This window comes from Cavia porcellus, unplaced genomic scaffold (assembly GCF_034190915.1).
Source record: "Cavia porcellus strain 051 isolate PalLab524CR breed Dunkin Hartley unplaced genomic scaffold, mCavPor4.1 scaffold_6, whole genome shotgun sequence".
Taxonomy (NCBI): Eukaryota; Metazoa; Chordata; class Mammalia; order Rodentia; family Caviidae; genus Cavia; species Cavia porcellus.
The window spans coordinates 37028013-37040063 of record NW_026947489.1 but is presented as its reverse complement, the minus strand read 5'-3'; the positions used below and the strand labels follow the sequence as shown (position 1 = coordinate 37040063).

General features: G+C 40.4%; 2 protein-coding genes and 1 non-coding gene across 3 annotated transcripts in view; 2 read left to right on the top strand and 1 right to left on the bottom strand.

The window, feature by feature from the left end:
- Positions 1–12051, top strand: part of Aven (apoptosis and caspase activation inhibitor) — a 208375-nt gene that overhangs the window by 7456 nt on the left and 188868 nt on the right. The window lies entirely within an intron of this gene.
- The window catches only part of Chrm5 (cholinergic receptor muscarinic 5), a 78253-nt gene that overhangs the window by 22506 nt on the left and 43696 nt on the right, over positions 1–12051 (bottom strand). The gene's annotated exons all lie outside the window — the stretch shown is intronic.
- Positions 4367–4492, top strand: LOC111758503 (small nucleolar RNA SNORA11). Its single transcript, XR_002792688.1, has one exon. It is a non-coding gene; the product is annotated as a small nucleolar RNA SNORA11 (small nucleolar RNA).

The window sequence follows — 12051 nt, the reverse complement described above, 5'->3', positions numbered from 1 at the left end:
AGTACCAGGGATCGAACTCACGACTGCCTGCTTGCAAGGCAGGCGCTTATGCCACTGAGCTAAATCCCCAGCCCCTCTCCCTGAGTCTTTAGGATTAAGTGGTGGACGTGGTGATGCTCTTTTAGTCCTAACCACTTTGGTGTGTAATTTCTAAAGGCAAGGACCTTCCCATAACTATAGCACCGTTATGAAAACCAGGAAATCGACCTTGTGACAATACTGTTAGCTAACGTGATAGAGATTTCATCAGGTGTCTTGATGCTGGTTATGAGGCTCTGGATCTTGAGGCAGTGACATGCAGATGCAGGACAGTTAGGGATTATTCACTGTGGCAGTTACCATGGTACCCTAACCAATCTATTTCTCTTCTGCTACTGCCTGAGTTTTCAGTCCTCTGCTTTTTGCTTGTTTTTCTGTTCAGCTTGGTTTTCTACACTTCTTTCAATCTTAGGAGCTAACTGAAATTCTTCTAGTAAAAATCCCTTCTCCGCTTAAACAGGCCAGAATTGATTTCTGTAGTCTGTGGCTAAATTTTGGTACATTTCCCTCCATGTTTTTTATATTTTAAATTCTTACCTTCAGAGGCTCAGCTCAGATGCCACCTCCCTTTGCAAAGCTTCTAGTTTTCCTCAGCAATTTTGTGCTTTGTAAATATATCATTTATTTTCATTTTATTGTAATTACTTGTGTGTTTCCTTTGTTGATTGTAAGCTTCTTGAAAGCCTGTACTTGATACAGTACTGCTGCTTGGTTCAAGAAATGCTAAGTGAGTGATAGCATTTCAAAGGCGGTTTAGAAGTGGGGCAAGCTAGAGAAAACGTGTGTTTTAGCAGTATTATTTTGGGAGTACAGGTACAGGAACCCTGTATATTTTATCAGCCTTCATCGTACTATTTGAAGTAAGCTTTGGTGGTTGATTGACTCGGTAACTAAAAAAAAATTTATCTCCCAAAGTTCAGATTTATCTAAGAGCTCTAAATTGTCTTGGGTTTACTATTTTCCTCACTCTAAGACTTAATAGTCATAAATCTCAAAAAATCTTAACTTTTAATAGACTTACTTAATAGACTTAACAGACTTTCCAATTTAATGGAAACAACAGATTTTTAAAACTCCTTAGAATAAAACAAATTATAACGTCTAGAGGTCTTATATTGGCTGAATCCCCTCTTACTACTTTGTCCTCTTTTTACTCAGTTTTGAACTGATTTTATATATCTGTAAGCTCTGGCCTTACTTTGTGCTTTGGATTCCTTTGCCATTTTTGAAGTCAGTAAAGTCTTTTTAATTATCTAAGTACATAATTCTGTATTAAAGTTTGAAATGTAGAAATTTTACTGTTTTTTTGTTTTTCTTAAGTTTTCTAAATAGTTTATTAAATTTTGACTGGAACTTATTTTTTAGTGTGTGTGTGTTTCTATCTATAATGGAGTTACGTAAATACTTTTCTTGTTTCTAAGGCAGAGAATTAAAACACACCAGCATTTTATTAGTGTTCTGTATGGCTGTAACATTAGGTCAGTACTAAGTTTCTTCTTGTATTTCAGTGTTATTGTCAATAAGTTTTTTCTTTTGCCAAGTAGAAATTGTAGGTTCTTTGTTTCAGAGAGACGATGGAAAGTTAAGTTAGCTTGTTTAAAATATTTACACATTTATGTTAATTTCTTCAAGATAGACTTTCTTATGGAGGAAAAACCTTCTGACCATGCTTTTTAAAACTTCAGGGAGGGGAGGCAAGGATATACTCAGCGGCATAAGTGCCTGCCTGGCAAGCATAAGGTACTGAGTTTGATCCCCAGTACAAACAAAACAAAACAAAACAAAACAAAACAAAACAAAACAAAACAAAACAAAAAAACGGGTGGGGCATGGTGGCAACAACTGTCGACTCAGTACAATCCACGCCATGTTGGAACTGAGGACGCAGTGAAAACAAATGACCATTGTGCCTCTCTGCTTAGCAATAGTGGACCTACTGCTACATAGCCTAGAGTCAAATATCCCACTTCCCCTATCCTCCTTCTCCTCCCCTCCCCGTTCATTAGCAAGTGGGAACCAGAAATCTGAGCATCTCCTGGGAGCTTGACCATAGCAAATAAGGGGGACTTCCTTCTACCATTTCTTTGAAGGCAAATATTTTTATTACTGTTATGTTCTTTTCTTATTAGTGGTACTGCTCTATTCAATATTCTGTTTTGATAAGTTCTATAGTGTTCTATATTTCATCTCATTTTGATATACGGGATTGAAAGAACAACTATTATAAAGATAACAAAATATACTGTGATACCTATTACTGTTATCCCGGTAACCTGCTGTGAAGTTTTGTACCAATTTCACTGTATGATCTTAGTTGGCTTTATTCTGACTTATTCTGTTGTATACTTTCAAAATAAAAATTAAAAAAAAAAAACAAAAAACAACTGTCGACTCAGTACTCTCACAGGCTGAGGCGGGAGGATTGCAACTTTGAGCCCACTCTGGGCAACTTGGTGACACCCTGGCCTGCAAAAAACACCACCATCACTAGTGATCATATGCAATATATGCTGACCTTATTCTTCTGCTCTCTTGATGAGAATTCCAAAATCCATAAGTGAAACAGGCTGACATCAAAATTTAGCTTGTGACCCACTTATTCTATAGCTGGCGTTTATCTCACAGATCTGTCTGAACAAGTTAGCAGAGAGTATGTGATTGTCCATTGCAACATTCTTTACCATACGGAAAGCCTGGAAACTGGAATACTGAGCAGTGGTTGTAGAATGGGACAGTTACGGGAAGTGTCCAATCCAGAGGAGAAGTTACTTCAGAAGAGTTATTCTAGTGTCACTCCAGTTCCATGGAGAGACTCGCATACTGCTGGGTAGCCAAGACTGTGAGGTAAAACAGTTTTCTTGACAGATGAGGGACTTTTTCTTTTTTTCTTTCCATCTCTGTGAAGTATTTGACTTGAATTTTGTTGCTATAAGCAGGCATTACGCTCACGATTAAAGAGAAATAAGTGAAACTAATTGAAACCAAGTGCTGCTTCAGAGTAGACCCTTGAAAGTTATCCTCATATTTAAGTGATTATCAGAACCTACTTGTGAAGGAGGTGAGAGGTGTTAAATGGAGTTTGTAGGTGAAGAAATAATAGTTGGGTGGATTTAGGGCCTTTTAAGGATACAACTCAACAGTTAGGGTGGGGTTGATATTTGAACATGAGGTTTCTAATTTTTAGTGTGAGATTTAGTTTATCATTAATGAGTGATTAAAGTGACTAATCATAATTTTTCCTTCCTACAACTATTATGAACTACTTTTCATGCTTTCTCATTAAGAATATATATCGTTTCTAATATATAGCAACATGGGCTGTACTGAATTTTAGTTCACCCTTTAGATCTGTTGATTTAAGCTTTTCTGGTTTATTCAACATGGATTTTTTTGCCTTTGGAGATGGTAAAAAGTGCAGTAAAAGGCAGATATGCACATTTAAGGTTTCTACCAAATAACTTAGCAATCAAAGTTGCTGCTGAGGACCCTGAAGTCCAGGGATGTGACTTCACTGTATCATTCCACTCCCAGAGACGTTACAACCTGCCTTCCCTTCTCAGCGCTCCGTAAGCATCCAGGTTGCTAAGCTGCTGTGACACGTGACATTTGCCTTCCTTTCTCAATTTCTTTTTTCCTTCTAAATTCAGAACATTTTTAGCAGACAATTGTAAATTCATTATCTCTTTCAATACTAATATGAAAAATGCTTAAGTGACCACTCAGTTTTAGAAGTTTAGAAATACAAATACTGTTAGACTTTCAGAGTGTTTTTTTAAAAAAATATTTATTTATTTATTTAGAGGCAGGGTTTTGATAGAGTGGTTTACAATAATTAAAGGTACTCTGTGGTGGTTTTTTCTTTTCTTTTTTTGCATTAGAATCAGTGTACTGGGAGTGTACATTCTGAAAGTGAAGGTTTCTTAAAAGTGACTCAAATGGTAATAATGCTTCATTTCTCTTCAAGTTCTGACTGAAAGATTTAAAAAATCAATTAATTTTTTTTAGGACCTTGCTATGTAGTTTTGGCTGGCCTTGAACTCACTATGTAGCCTAGGCTGGCCTCAAACTCCTGGTGATCTTCCTGCCTGAGCCTTCTGTGCTGAATTACAGGCAGGCAGTACTATGCTGGCTCTTTTCGCCTTCTTCTTTTTTTTGAGACAGTGTTGCTGTACAGTTAAGGCTGACCATGAACTCTCTATGTAGCCTTGCAGTGATACTCTTGCTTCAGCTTCCTGAGAACTGGGATTACAGGCATGTGCCACCATACCCAGCTCAAGATTTCGTTTTTAAAGAAATGAGTATTAGCGTTAAAAGCATCTGTGTAAGTTGGGTGTGCTCAGAGCTGGGGCCTGAAGAATGGCTCTTCGGTTTAAAACACTCCCAATAGGAACCTGAGGTCACTGTGAAGAGGGCATAAAATGTGTGTCCTACTATCAACAGACACCTTACAGACAGCAGGCCAGGCTGGGGTGTGGGGAGGTGGTGTATGCCTGCAGTGCCAATGTTCTGGGCACTGAGGCTGGAGGATTGCAAGTTCAAGTGCAGACTGGGCCACTGTGTGACTTAATGAGACACTATCTCAAAATTAAAAACAAATTATGTATATATGTGTACGTCGGGGCATGTAGATCAGTATGAAAACCCTTACATTCAATGCCCAGTTCTGCAAATAAAACAATGCAAAGTGAACCAAACCAAACCAAACCAAACGAAACCTGATATCCCAGCACTCAGTGGGCTGAGGTAGGAGCATTTTGAGATTGAGGCTAGCCTGGGCAATTTGTAAATTCAGGGCTGGCCTGCACTATACAACAAGACTTTGTCTAGAAACAAAACCAAAACCAAACCAGGGACAAGAAAATTGTATAATTTGGCATAATCAGACAAAGCACTATTGTCTTTGTGTCAAACGAAGGACGAATCAGGTGTATTAATTCCCAAGCCCTTTTCTAACTACAAAACAAAAGAAAATTTTAGGCCACGGTCCCAGAGTGTGGCTTACTGTTACAGGACCTGCTAAGCAGAAGCTGTGGTTCGATTCCCTTACCATGAAAAATAAAATGAAAAAGAAATTCAGACCACCCTTGGATGTTATCTCCTTTATCGAACCTGTGTTCTGTGATGAACCAGCAACCAGAGCAATTTTAGCTGTGAACAGCAGGTGGGGCAAGTAGCCCAGCATTTTCCGGGTGGGGAAATACTCATTTCATACTTCAGTTGTTGACTGAACAACCTGTTTTCCTGGAGGAGCCATCCAGAGAATGAGATTGCTTCTTAACCTCTTAAACCTGGGCCCTCTTAAAAAAGAGGGCTTTTCTTATGGTCAATAAGAAACATATTCACTTTACTCCTTAAAATATTCACATATCTAAGCGCTTTTAACCCGTTGCCCAAATATCTGAGCTGAATAAGGTCGATCATGTCTAAGTTCAGCCTACAGCTGGGCCATTGTTATAGAATTATGGGTTATTTTAAGCTCTGGGCATATAGCATTCACTTTTGTTCAGATTTAAAATCTGAAATCTAGGGGCTGGGGATTTAGCTCAGCGGCATAAGCACCTGCCTTGCAAGAATGTGGTTGTCAGTTCAATCCCTGGTACCGACAAAAAAAAAAAAAAAAAAAAAAATCTGAAATCTACATAATACTTATTCTTGTCATCAGACCCATTTCTCTCATAAGAGTAACTATACTGCTATGATGAACTTAGTTGAAGAGATAAGCATGTCTAACAGGTACTTTCTATTTATTTTTATCTTTCTGAGACAGGGTTTTGCTATATAGTTTAGGCAGGCCTTGAACTCACTTTGTAGCCCAGGCTGGCCTTGAACTTGTAGCAATCCTCCTGCCTCAGCCTCCCGAGTGCTGGGATTACAAGCATATGCCACCATGTCTGAGATGCTAGGATAGAGTTCTTATAATCCTGCACCTAGTTCCTCCCATTGTTAGCATCTCACATTTGTGTGTCACACTTGTTGCAATTACTGAACCCACTGGCACATTATTATTAATTAAGTCACCTTTTGTTCAGATTTCCTTAGATTCTACCTAATGTTTTTCTGTCCAGATTCCTGTCCAGGGAACCACACTACATTTAGTTGTCACGTCTCCTCAGGTTCTTCTTGGGCTGTGACCTTGTTTCAGCTTTCCTTAGTTTTGCTACCTGGGTAGCTTTGAGGAGCACTAATCTGGTATGCTGCAGGCTGACGCCCCTCCATCTGCATCAACATTGTTCCTCACAGCTGATATGAACCCTGGTCAGCTGACTGAAGCGTTTACCGGGTTTCTCCACCGTCCCCCTTCCATGCTGCAGTCTGCACGACACCCTCCTGTAGTGTGTTTACATAAACTATTTAAAATTCTTCTGTGTGGGAGATTTGTCTGCCTCATTGGTTTATTGACTTAGTCACTTAGGTTAGCATGCACTCATGAATATTTATTTTGTACAGTGTACTATAATCCAATACTATTTTACTTTCTTGGCCAAGTCATTCCTGCTTTGGCCATTGGAAGGACACTTTCAGTTGGCCCTGTGTTCCTTTGACATAGTGGTCACTCAGTGTGTGTCTATGAGGGGCAGGAGGAGAGAGAATAAAAATGAGATGGGCAGATTCTTCGTAATCATTGAAGGAGGCTGTGGGTATCTGGGATTCATTGCAGCGTGTTTGGTGACTTTTTTATAATGCAGATACTAGCTCAGGCTCAGCTCCCAATAAAACACACAAAGGCTAAACACTGATAGGGAAGGAATAAATAACTTAGCATCTAGGAGTATTATTTATAAAATTATAAAATGTAAGTAATATTATTTTGGAGATGGATTAAAGCTGCTCTAAATTTATAATTTGGCTTTGTGTTGATTTCTCCTCAAATAGGGCCAAGAATGAAGTAGATCTGAGCACTAGATTTTGTTCTGAATTTGAAGGCAGGGTTTTAAAAAATCTTTTAATTTATTCTGTGCCGAACATACAAACCACAGCTTTAGATCTAGTGCTGAATGATCACTTGTGCAATGCGTGTCTCTCATTTTACATCTTATTATACTGAGGCAACCTTAACACACGTGTGGTTTTAATTCCTTACACAGCTATTTGTCACGCAGCAAGGTGCAGCACAGAATGTTTCCTTTGAGAAACTACACCGGCAGTGTTTACTAAATGGCTGTGTATAGAACTAACTTGCAGAGTAATATTAAACATTTCTCATAAAACATGTAGCACATGTACACTAACAAATGGGAAATGTAACTTGAATATGAGATAAAATATTACTCTATGCTTTAAAACTCTGAGTAACTTTAAAAGCACACAATACAAGGTGCTTTAATTCTAGATTCTGTAATAGTATGCTATTCTGTTAGTTGCCTAAGAATTTATAAACTTTGAGGAATACTCACTGGCTTGAAAAGTCAATTCCAAGAATTAATTTTTTTTTGTACTGGGGATGAACTCATGAGTTTGCACTTACCAGGCTTGAACTGCTGAGCTAAAATCACCTCCAATATAAAAGCACTTAGTCTATCAGGCAACATCTACTCAACTGATTATATGATATATAAAATATATCTTTTAAGAAAAACTGACTTTAAAAAGGATTGCATCATTGATATATAATAAGTTCGAAGTTTGTTACTAGTAAGAGCAAAAATGTACTGCTTTAATATCTTTCAACCTGTTTCAGGATGCCAGATTTTATGAATTCATTATTTTATGCATTCTAAACTTTCAGCAAAATATTTTGAAATGGTTTGGAAACCTAATAAATCTAAAGAGATGGTTTAGTGTGTCTGTGAAGTGGCGAACACACATTTATTTCCACTATGAATATCCATTAAAAGAGTTCTATATGTAATTTGATGTAAATACTTATATCCTCATTTAAACGTACTATACAAATATTTAGTGTTTTGGGCATTAAAAACCTGAATACTGCCACCATACAGGCACTTTTTACAAAAAGTTTGAGTCAAAATGAAGAGAGTTCTTTCAGTTGGGATCAAGGATGAGAAAGATGGCCAGATCAAACCTCTCATTTTTCATGTCTCCATAGTTTTGCCTTCTTATCACAGAATACAGTTGAGAGCCAGGCGCAGTGTCATATGCCGTTCCCAGCTACTCTGGAAGCAGAAACAGGAAGGAGGATTCCTTGAGACTAGGATCCTGGGCAGCATAGTGAGACCCTGTTTCTTAAAAAAAAACCCCAAAGTCTAAAATTCAAATTCCTTACCATGCCCTGTGGGATCCCTTAAAAAAAAAAAACAAAACAAAAAACAAAGACTAAAGTTCAATTTCTTTACTATGCTCTGTGGGATCCCTTGTGGCCTGTTTACTTCTGGGAGTTCATTTCCTTGCTGTTTGCTCCTGGTTAATACAGCCTTAAGACAGACTGGAGTTCTGATTCTTGAATGTGGTAGAGTGCTGCTTGTGAGGGTTGCAGAACTTGCTCCCTGATCAATTTGCTTTTCCGTCTTCAGACCCTTGCACAGCATGTTCCCATGTTCCATGTGATTCTCTGCGTAACCATCACGTCCTTAGGGCTGGGAATGTAGCTCAGCACCATAAGTGCCTGCCTGGCAAGCACAAGGTTGTGAGTTCAATCCCCAGTACCCCCAAAACAAACCAAAACCATCATGTCCTTACAGATTTCTTCAGCAGGGTGGCCCCCACTGTCTCCATTTTGTTACCTTCTTTATTTTGATGGCATTAATCACCACCTGAAGTTATTGTGTCTTGTGTGCTTACACCAACACTGTATATTTGTTCATGTATTCCTTGTTTGACTTCCCGAGGAAGTGCAAGCCCTTTGGGGGTCAGGAGTCTGGTTAACTGCTCTTTCCCTTCCTGAGATAGTAAAGGCTCTCAGCGGTTACTATGTGATGGAGTCACAATTTCATTGTTAAGCACAGGGCCACTTCCAATGTTCCCGCTGGATTTCTGGGGCAGGTTTTATGCTTTTCTTATTTTCAGTGAAGGAGGAGAGGTTCGGCTGTGCCCTTGTTATCTGAGTGCTTGTTTGAATATATTTTTCTATTTTACCACTAGTGAAAGGAGCCAGCATGAGTATAAACAACTTTGCCAAAGACATTGCCATAAGAATTTCAGATACGGGGTTTCTCTGATGCCCTCAGCAGCCTGCACGGCAGAGCAGGTCATCTTTTTTTTGGGACCGCGTCTTGCTCTGTAGTTCATGCTGGTCTTGAACTCGCTGTGTGTCCCAGGCTGTGTATCCTCAACTCACGATGACCCTGCGATGTCAGCCTCCCCAGTGCTAGGGTTACAGGGTGCACCCCACACCGGGCTGGAATGGGCCTTGGCGGCAGTGACCTTACCGAGCACAGCTGTTTCCAGCTGACCCTGCCTGTGGCATCTGGTTGAGAGAAGGGCCTCGAGGGAGAGAAGCCCCCGGGCGGGCGACGCCGTGGAGGGGGACAGACTGGCGGCCAGCGCCCATCCATCGTGCCCGCGACTGAAGCCTGCGGACCAGTTACTTGAGGGTCACAGGCGGGCAGGAAAGCGGGCAGGCTGGCAGGGCTGGCGGCCGCGTGGTAGTCAGGCCTGGTCTCCTCTCCGGCCCGGGGCGGAGCGGGGCTGCCAGCAGAGCTGTCGCCGCAGCCTGGAGGCGGCTGAGGTCCAGGAGAGCCCAGCTGTCCGTCCAGAAGGCCGCCGAGATGCGAGCGGGAGGGTGTGGGTGTGGAGAGACCCCCTGGGCTCATCCCGGGAGCTCTCGGGGTGGGGTTAGTCCAGAGTCCAGAGGGGCAGAAAGCCTCATCCGAGCCTCATCCTCAGTGAGGGCCTCTGAGCCAGCCCCCACTGCCCCAATGAGGGCAAGTAGGACGGCCGAGGAAGTCCGGTCTTTGGGACAGGCTTGCAGAGCCCTGGAGAGGGAAAGCTGCAGGGACCATCCACCGCATTCTGTGAGTGGACAGGTCCAAGACTCAGGCTCACTTTGAGCTTCTGGGCGGGAGACCCAAAGCAGTCACAGGAGCCCCCAGAATTAATGTTGGGACCCTTATATGCAAAACTTGCTGTTTGGACCTAACCAGGTCCGTGGCTTGATAGAATGGACAGTAATCTCAAGACTGTGGAGGAAGTGGTCCAGTATTTTATCTAATTTGGAATGAGCATTCTCTGAGAATAACTGTTTACATGTACTAGTAAACTACTGTATTTTTAGCTGTTCAGAACTGTCTTTAATAAGACCCAGAATCTAAGCAAGTTAATATCAGAATAGTATTTAAAATCATCACAATACACCAGGGAAATGTAACCAGTTTTCAGGCCAAAGACAATCAATTCCAACTGCAAGATGACCCAGATATTAGAATTATCAGTTATTTTAAAGCACCTATTATACTGTGCTACATGACCTAAACTGTTTTATTTATTGGGTCTTTTTCATTTTTATTGGTACCAGGGATCGAACTCACAACTGCCTGCTTGCAAAGCAGGCGCTTATGCCGTTGAGCTAAATCCCCAGCCCCCCTAAACTGTTTTAGAATGAATAGAAGAATAAATCTTCTTTTAGAAAAGAATGTAGGAGAAAATATTTATGACCTTGGGTTAGGTGAAGTTTTTTAGATATGGAAGTAGATATGGAACTTATTCTATTAGCTATATCCCTGTCCCTTTTTATTTTTTGAGACAGTGTCTTGCTAAATTGCCCAGGCTGGGCTTGAACTTGTGATCCTCATGCTTCAGTCTCCCTGAGTGCTGGGATCACAGGTATGCACTATCATTCCTATTCACAAAAGAAAAGACAAATTTGACTTGGTATTTAAACACAGATGGAGTATTATTCTGCCACAAAGAAGGATAAACTTGCCACAAAGAAGGATAAAATGTAGGCACCTCAAGATCATAATGTTTGGTGAAATAAATCAGACTCACAAGCTTAAATATCCCATGGTTTCTCTTATATGAAAAACCTCAAGTCTAAATAAAGAGCAAAATGAAAGATGGTTAAGAGGAAACAGGTAGACAGGACTTTGCAAAAGCTAAGGGGACTAGTGGATGGTGGGGGGAGGGAGGTCAAAGGTTATAAAAGAATTAAGATGTGTTTTATATATATACCATCTACTCAGGATGAATGTAATTATTATGTGCTACAATCGTGTACTAATAAAATAAAAATTAAAATTCTCTATGATGAATGTAATCATCTAAAATGTACTAAAATAAAATCTGATTAAAAATATTTGAAGAAAAAACCCTGACAATATTAAATCCTTGGGGCCAGGGATATAGTTTAGTGGCACAGTGCCTGTCTGGCAAGTGTGAGGTCATGGGTTTGATCCCTGTTGGTCCCCGCCCCCCCAAAAACCCCTTACAGTTGCTTGTCAGGTTAAACATAAACTACTCAAGGTATGTACATACCTAAAGAAAAACTTACATGTGTGTTAATAATGGCTTTTCTCATCATTGCCAAAAGCCAGAGACACAGAGATGGTTTAACTGGTAAATGGATGCACATATAATGGAATAAACCTTAGCAATAACATGGGCAAAGAACATGGGCAAATCTCAGATGGACTCTACTGAGAGAAGAGTTTCAAAGGCTGCTCCTTGTATGATTTTATTTATGTGACATTCTGGAAAAAAAGTGACAGTTTGGCCATGGTTGGAGAGGAGAGGCAAGGTTAATCGCAAAGGGGTGGCTGGTGGAAGTTTGTGGGTGAAGGCACTGTTCTGTGCTTTGATTGCAGTGATGACTGAAATAATTTATCTGAACTCAGAACTTTGTGTTTTACTGTTGTATAAATACAAATTGTTGGGAGCCTTCTGGTTGTCATTTTTATCGGATTCTAAATGGGAAATAGTTCTAGAAGACTGCTGCTTTTCTTACGAACAGTCTTAGCACTTGGGTGGAAGTCATCAGCCACTGAGGGGAGACAGAGGAGGGTGCACTTTGGCAGGCAGGTAAACCTGTAGTGCTTCAGTTGGGTGCTGCAGCTAAGTTCCTGGGTGTGGCTAGCTTTTGAAAGTGGCCACTCTGGTTGGACTAGAATCTCACTACTT